Raw genomic sequence first — 8783 nt, forward strand, 5'->3', positions numbered from 1 at the left:
GGGAGGAGAGAGAACATCGCCGTTCGAGAGGTCTGTGTCTCTATTGTGGAGAGGCCGGCCATTTCATCTCCACCTGTCCTTTAAAAGGCCAAGCCCGGCGGTAGGACAGAGGCTACTGTCGGGCGGGATATCTTTGACCAGACCCTCGAACGCCACCCTCCTCCCGGTGAGACTCCAGTGGGCAGGCCACACCTTCAACGGCCAGGCGCTCGTGGATTCGGGAGCGGAAGGGAATCTGATGGACTTTTCCATGGCACAAAGACTTCACGTCCCCATCACACCTCTGGAGCACAGTATCACCATCCACTCACTAAGTGGACAGGAACTTCCGGGCATTACTCACACCACTGGACCCATCACACTTATCACTTCGGGTAACCACCCCGAGAGAATCTCACTCTACCTCACTCAGTCACCGCACGCCCCTGTTGTCCTGGGTCATCCGTGGTTAGTGAGACACGGACCCAGGATAGAGTGGGGTCAGAACTCCGTGTCCAGTTGGAGTAATCAGTGTTATGCCTCATGTCTTTCGTCTGCTGTTCCGTCTGTTTCTTGTTCTGTGTTGCAGGAGGAGCCAGTAAATCTGTCTAACGTGCCACCAGAGTATCTCGATCTGAAGGAAGTGTTCAGTAAGTCTCGGGCTGCTTCTCTTCCTCCGCATCGTCCCTATGACTGTGCTATAGATCTACTGCCAGGTACGTCTCCGCCTAAGGGCAAATTATATTCGCTTTCTGTTCCAGAAAGGGAGGCTATGGAGAAATATATGTCTGATTCTCTAGCAACTGGATTAATCCGCCCTTCCTCTTCTCCAGTGGGGGCAGGATTCTTTTTTGTGGGGAAGAAGGATGGCTCTCTGCGACCTTGTATTGATTACCGGGGGTTGAACAGCATCACGGTAAAGAATACTTATCCTTTGCCGTTGATGTCTTCAGCCTTCGAGAGGTTGCTGGGAGCATCAATCTTCACAAAATTGGATTTACGTAATGCATATCATTTGGTTCGCATCAGGAAGGGGGATGAATGGAAGACTGTGTTCAACACCCCCAGGGGGCACTTTGAATATTTGGTTATGCCGTTTGGGCTTTCCAACTCCCCAGCAGTCTTCCAGGCACTCGTCAATGATGTGTTGAGAGACATGGTAGACCAGTTCATATATGTTTACTTGGATGACATATTGATTTTTTCCTCGTCTCTCCAGGAGCACGTTCAACACGTCAGACGAGTGCTTCAGAGGTTGCTAGAGAATGGGCTTTTTGTCAAGGCGGAGAAATGCGCTTTTCATGCACAGTCTGTTCCTTTCCTAGGGTACATCATTTCGTCTGAGGGAATGCGAATGGATCCTGAAAAGGTTAAGGCTGTGGTGGAGTGGCCAAGCCCAGATTCCCGTAAGGCCCTACAGAGGTTTCTGGGGTTCGCCAACTTCTACCGGCGTTTTATTCGCAACTTCAGCCAACTAGCCGCACCTCTGACGGCCTTGACCTCCCCCAGGACGACGTTCAGGTGGTCAGACACAGCTGAGGCTGTGTTTGCTAAACTGAAAGGCCGCTTCGTATCAGCCCCCATCCTTATAGCCCCTGATCCATCACGTCAGTTCGTGGTGGAGGTCGATGCGTCAGAGGTGGGGATAGGAGCAGTGCTATCCCAGCGCTCTCCCACAGACGACAAGATGCATCCCTGCGCGTTTTGCCCGTCGTTTATCGCCTGCGAACGTAACTACAACATTGGTAACAGAGAGTTGTTGGCAGTAAAGTTAGCGTTGGAAGAATGGCGTCATTGGTTAGAAGGGTCAGGGTACCTTTTATCGCCTGGACCGATCATAAGAACCTGGAATATATCAGAACCGCCAAAAGATTGAACTCCAGGCAGGCTCGGTGGGCACTTTTTCGGTCGTTTGATTTTTCTCTCGTACCGCCCGGGTTCCAAAAACATCAAACCCGACTCTTTATCGCGTATTTTTGACCATTTCGATCGCCCGTCTACTCCCGAGTGCATTTTACCCGAGACCCTATTTGTCTCCACACTCACATGGGAGGTCGAGTCGAAGGTCAGATCGGCCTTAGAAGGGGTAACGCCTCCGCCCGATTGCCCACCGAATCGTTTGTTTGTGCCGGAGGGATTACGGTCCAACGTTATTCAGTGGGGTCATTGTTCCAACGTAGCTTCCCAGATAGCAAAAATAATTTGGGCCAGATCTGGTCCAGACCCATCGGACGTTCTGGACCAGATCCGTGTAACGGACTCGGGCCGGTGTCTTTTGGCACAACGGGCCAATACCGGCATGGATCCGGTTTTTCCGGATCTGGGCCAGAACTGGGCCAGCTCCAGACCAGATGTGGATTCCTTTATGGTGATTTGGCCCAAATGTGGGCAGGATCTGGTCCAGTACCATGCCGGATCTGGGCCAGCTCATTTTGTGTATTATTATATATGCCTTCATACACACACACACACACACACACAAATAAGTTGTATACATATCTAGAATTCAAACACAATTTGTTTATTTGTAAAGTGCTTTTCACAATACATATTCCAATGCAGCTTTACAGAAAATGCATTTAAAAAGAGTATTGCATTTAAAAGTTACAAATAAAAAGAGTAATGTCCATATGCCACAGTATTTGTACAGTTACCGGATAATACAAATCATACAAGTAGATAATGACTATTTAAGTAGAAATGATAAATACCTTTAAAGCAATGATTACAAGCATCTTACCCAGACAGCAAGGAGTGTCAGCCCAGATCCGGCCCACAACTGGCCCACATGGATTTCACACGGGCCAGATGTGGGCTGGATCTGGGCCAGAACTATGTTGCTGTCTGGGTACATAATACATAATTAAATATATTTTTTTTGTCTTATGGTATAACACGAAGGTCTTAGACAACAAAAAGTTTAAAGAAATGATTTAGATGTACAGACAATTACTGTCCTGAACACTATTAAAATAATATTCATATTAAAACAATTGAATTACTACACTACATCTTTTCTTTTGATAATTTTTGCATCAAAAGCAAAATTAAAGTTAATTTAAAAAACTACCCCAAGTAGTATATGTCTCTACTTCTAGTGCTTACTGTACATAATATTAAACAAGCTTAAAACAGTGCTACACAATGAGAATGAGAAGAATCTGAATAATTACCACAGGGAAATTTTATATCACAGGGAAAGGCCTTACAAATGTGTGTCACCATTGTGTGCTTGAGTTGGTTCTAGTTGTTCGAGTTTTCTGCAATGCCGTTTTTGAGGTAAATGCGAGCCGTCCATCTGACTCCACAGCTTAAAGACAGTTCCCCCCTTTTCGTTGTCTCTAAAAAAAAAAAGATTAATTATCTTTTTAATATTAAAATATTAATATTAAATATTATATACATACAGTACATATATACACAAACACACATAAGGTCAAAAGTTTACATACACCTTGCAGAATCTGCAAAATGTTAATTATTTTACCAAAATAAGAGGGATAAGACATTTACATGTTGTCCACAAGAGAAAAAATTGTTGAATTTATAAAAATGACCCCGTTGTTTACATCCACTTGATTCTTAATACTGTGTTGTTCCCTGAATGATCCACAGCTGTGTGTTTTTGTTTAGTGATGGTTGCTCATGAGTCTCTTGTTTGTTCTGAACAGTTAAACTGTCTTCTGTTCTTCAGAAAAATCCTTCAGCTCCCACAAATGCTGTGCTTTTCCAACATTTTTGTGTATTTGAACCCTTTCCAGCAGTGACTGTATGATTTTGAGATCCATCTTTTCACACTGAGGACAACTGAGGGACTCATATGCAACTATTACAGAAGGTTTAAACGCTCACTGATGCTCCAGAAGAAAAAATAATGCATTAAGGGGGTGAAAACTTTTTGAATTTGAAGAAGGGTAAATTGAACTTATTTTGTCTTGTGGGAAACATGTAACCCAGACAACAACATAGTGTTGGCCCAGATCCGCCCACATCTGGCCCACGTGAAATCAATGCGGGCCACATGTGGGCCGGATCTGGGCCGACACTGCTTGCTGTCTGGAAAGTATCTTCTGTAGCTTCTGAAGGGCAGTACTAAATGAAAAAAATATTTAGGAAAAATAAGAAAAATGTACACCTTCATTCTGTTTAAAAGTTTTCACCCCCTTAATGTATCGTGTTTCCTTCTGGAGCATCAGTAAGCGTTTTTCACTTCCAGTTCTTGTTGATTATATAATTATAAAATGATCGTACACAAAATTAATAGTAGTTATTATGATTGATGTGGTTTGGAATTCGGTAAAAGTGCTTAAAAAAATATGATCAGAATATTGAATTTACCTGTAATCGAGTAATTTTGTCCAGCTTTGTGTGTAACAAAGATAATGTTCATTCTGCTTGCTGCCCATAGGTGTAAAGTATAATAACTGATATAACAGAGAAGAAAAGCAAGGGGAATCTGTGCCACCTGTTTTATATATTAAAAAATACACAACTAATTGCATATTACACAGATATGTTATGAATGTATTTGTTTCATTTAGTATTACAAAGCAAGGAAGGCAATGTTTATGCCTTACACATAAGAGTCACAGTTTATTAACATGCTCCACTGTGGAAATTAGTGCATGGGACATCAGTGTCATACACACTTCCTTTAATCACCGACTTGAGATGAAAAAGGGTTTGTACCCAAATGACACACAGACTATAGCATTGCTAGATGACTATGACTGTCATAACAGGTATATTGTTCAGGATGAGTGTGAAGTTATTTGAAGGAGCATTTCTCCAGAAAGCTGCAAGCCTCAGTCGGCCCCAACAAACAGTATGTTTTGAACAGCACAAGTTGCAACATTATCAGGCACTTATTATTATCAATACTCAATTATAAATTGTGGCATTCAAATAGCTTGAATAACTCAAACTCCACTGAAAACTAAAAAATAAAAAAAATGGACTCACCTTACTATTTGACAGTCCCGGCTCTCAGGTGGAACCTGAAATTGAAACAGATCGTTATATAGTGTTGCTGGACAATTTCTCAGTTAATTTACCCAATTAACATGGAGCATACCGTTAACAGAAATAAAAGCATATTTTGGCAAAGATTTTATAAATAAAAACCATACCATGTATATCTCCTCAATGCCCCTCTGTTTCTATCATTCAGTGTGCCTGAAAGCGTTCTGCCTGCTTATTCAAGGGGACTGGGCTCGTCAAAAGTTTGGACACATTACTGTTTTTAATGTTCTTGAAATAAGTCTCTTATGCTCATCAAGCCAGCATTTATTTGATCAAAAATAAAGAAAAAAAAAAAATTGTGAAGTATTAAAAATAATGAAATGAAATAAAATAATGGTTTTCTATTTTAATATACTTCAAAATATAATTTATTTCTGTGATCAAAGCTGAATTTTGAGCATCATTACTCGTCTTCAGTGTCACATGATCCTTCAGAAATCATTATAATATACTAATTGGATACTCCGTTGTTATCGATGTTGGAAACAGTTGTGCTGCTTAATTTTTTGGGAATCTGTGATACTTTTTTCAGGATTTATTGATGAATAAAAAGTTAAAAAGAAAAGCATTTATTTATTCAGCTTTGCCATCACAGAAATAAATTTTAAAAGTAATTATCAGTTAAAATATGTTTTTTATGAATATATTGTAAAACGTAATTTATTTCTGTGATCAAAGCTGTATTTTCAGCATCATTACTCCAGTCTTCAGCGTCACATGATCTTCAGAAATCATTCTATTATTATTTGCTGCTCAAGAAACATTTCTGATTATTATCAGTTGAAAAACAGTTATGCTCCTTAATATATGCAGAAACCATGATATACAACCATTCAAATGTTTGGTGTGTGTTATTTAATAGAAATGACTGTTTTCATTTAGCAAACAGGCATTACATTGATAAAAGTAAAAACATTTATAATGAAGCAAAATATATATTTCAAATAAATGATGTTCTTTTGAACTGTCTATTCATCAAAGAATCATAAAAATGTTTCCAGAAAATGTTAAGCAGCAAAAACTGTATTTTTTTTTTTTTTTTTACATCTAATAATAATAATAAGAAGAAGAACCATTACTGATAACTGAGCACCAATAAAAATCCAGCACTAAATCAGCATGTTAGAATGATTTCTGAAAGATCATGCACTGAAGACTGCAGTAATGATGCTGAAAATTCACAGGAATAAATTACATTTTAAAAATATATTCAAATGATATTTCACAATATTACTTTTTTAATTTTATTTTTGATCAAATAAATGCATGCAGCCTCGAGGGTTAGTACTTAAACATTAACACTGCTAGCCCACCATGACAGGCAGCAATCTTAAACATAAAATTTTAATAGAAGCAGTCAAAATTACTAAAGTTTAAATTCAGTAATTAAGTTAAAATTCGTAAATTACGTATAATTACAGACCTCTGGACCGTTTTCTTCATGTTAGCAACATAGTAACATAGGCCTAAGTGTTCGCCGGTCCAACACCGATCTAAGGAGCAATAAATACACCAAACCTTTAAGTTATCGTACACAACATAATAAGAGATTAATTTGTTAGTAGAACAGTGTGATATCACACGGTGTGACATACCTTGGAGAAGTTTTTGAGGATAACAGCCCGTGCCTCGATCGTCTTGACGTCTTCTTCTTCTATTAAGGTTTATTGGCGGTTGGCAAACAACTTTTTGGTGCATTACCGCCACCATCTGGTGTGAGTGTGGACCAGAATGTTGTGTATAAGCATTGTTTAAAAAAAAAAAAAAAACTTTATCCTTCCACTTAAATTGGTTTCTCTAAGATATTGAAACAGTATATTACAACACATTTTTTTTACTCTTTCCGCGAAATCCTAATCAAGCCAGCATTTATTTGATCAAAAATACAGAAAAAAGTATTACAATTTAAAATAATGGTTTTCTATTTTAATTTACTTCAAAATACAATTTATTGCTTTGATCAAAGCAAATATCTTTGATGTCTTCTGTTCTGAACTGCAGATAAACACGCGCTCGTTTCGGACGCGGCCCGGATCTGCTCTGCGACAGTAGTTCCCGCCACTGAAACCGGGCCCGGGCTGGATCCGTGTTACAGCACTGAAACGGATGTGACTGTAATACGGATTTGCCGGTTTGAAAACGGATCCGGCACAGAGTCAACTGCTGTCTGGGTTGCCATCCAGGAGTTACTCGCACTAGTTTTTTAATCAAGCAACGGTTTTGGTGGCCATTGATGGCTCGTGACATTCACAGTTTTGTTTTGGCTTGCTCGGTTTGTGCCACTGGTAAGACTTCCAATGGACCCCCAGATGGGTTACTTCAACCGCTGCCTGTCCCTTCGAGACCCTGGTCCCACATAGCGCTAGATTTTATCACTGCCCTCCCACCCTCTCAGGGCAATACGGTCGTTTTGACTATGGTGGACCGGTTCTCGAAGGCGGCTCATTTTATTCCCTTGCCCAAATTACCCTCAGCCAAGGAGACAGCGTTGACCGTTGTTGATCACGTCTTTTGCTTACATGGCCTCCCGATAGACGTGGTTTCTGACAGAGGACCCCAGTTTGTGTCCAAATTTTGGCGAGTTTTGTAAGTTACTGGGAGCGACTGTCAGTCTGTCCTCAGGGTTTCACCCCAGAGCAATGGTCAAACCGAGAGAGCCAACCAAGATTTGGAAAGGGTGTTACGATGTTTGGTCTCCAAGAATCCTTCCTCCTGGAGTCAACAACTTTCAATGGTGGAGTACGCACACAATACGTTGCCAGTGTCGTCCACGGGCCTATCTCCGTTTGAATGTAGTGTAGGTTACCAGCCACCAATCTTCCCCAGTCTGGAATCCGAAGTCGCGGTCCCTCCGCTCACGCCTGCTCAGAGGTGTCACCGCACATGGACTAGAGCCCGTGAGACTCTACTACGGGTGGGGCGCGCACCAAGGCTAAAGCCGATCGCCACCGGTCTAAGCCTCCCGTATCGTCGTTGGTCAAAAGTGTGGCTTTCAACCAGGAACATTCCTCTCCGCTCCGTTTCTAATAAACTTGCTCCCAAATTCATTGGCCCGTTTACTGTCACCAAGATCATTAGTCCGGTGGCAGTCCGCCTCAACCTCCCTCCAGCGTACAGAAGGATTCATCCGTCTTTCATGTGTCCAAAATAAAGCCCGTATTTCGTTCTCACTTTAATCCGCCTGCCCGGTTCCTCCCCGCAGCGACTCGTAGATGGGGAACCTACCTATTCGGTCAATCGTATACTGGACTCTAGGCGGAGGGGACGGATTCCAGTACTTGGTGGACTGGGAAGGTTACGGTCCGGAGGAGAAGTTGGGTTCCTGCTAGGGACATCCTGGACCACTCCTTATCGATGATTACAATCGCAGGTAAGGGTGTCTGGGAACACCAGGCGGCGTTCCTAGGAGGGGGGGTACTGTCACGGTTCATGGATTCACTGACTCGCCTTTGCTATGTGTGTGCATGTTGTATGAATGGGCGCGGCTCATCAGCACGGCTCGTTATCGCTGATGAGCTGATCAGCGCCAGCTGTGTTGAATGAGAATGTCCTATATATTGTTTGTCACCTCGTCTTGTCTTTGTCAGATGGTTGTGGAGGTTCAGGTTCGACTCACAGTTTCTCTCCCTCGCTCCAGTTCCTGTGTTCCTGTTCTGAGATTCGCCTGCCTGTTCTGAGGATCGTCTGCGGTTCGTCCGTTGCGTTCTGCCCACGGAGTCCTGCGTTTGCCGAGCCTGTTATTCTACTGTTGCCTCGTTTCTCACCTGCACTACCTCTTTTAT

General features: G+C 41.9%; 1 long non-coding RNA gene across 1 annotated transcript; it reads right to left on the reverse strand.

Moving 5' to 3' along the window:
- Positions 1-2567: 2567 nt before the first annotated feature.
- On the reverse strand, positions 2568-7186 carry LOC131539301 (uncharacterized). The gene is made up of 4 exons (XR_009270823.1): positions 6597-7186; positions 6425-6494; positions 4942-4976; positions 2568-3320 (listed from the first exon to the last, which is right to left on the reverse strand). It is a non-coding gene; the product is annotated as an uncharacterized LOC131539301 (long non-coding RNA).
- Between the last annotated feature and the right edge of the window lie 1597 nt (positions 7187-8783).

The sequence above is a fragment of the Onychostoma macrolepis genome, chromosome 04 (genome assembly GCF_012432095.1).
Source record: "Onychostoma macrolepis isolate SWU-2019 chromosome 04, ASM1243209v1, whole genome shotgun sequence".
NCBI classification, from domain to species: Eukaryota; Metazoa; Chordata; class Actinopteri; order Cypriniformes; family Cyprinidae; genus Onychostoma; species Onychostoma macrolepis.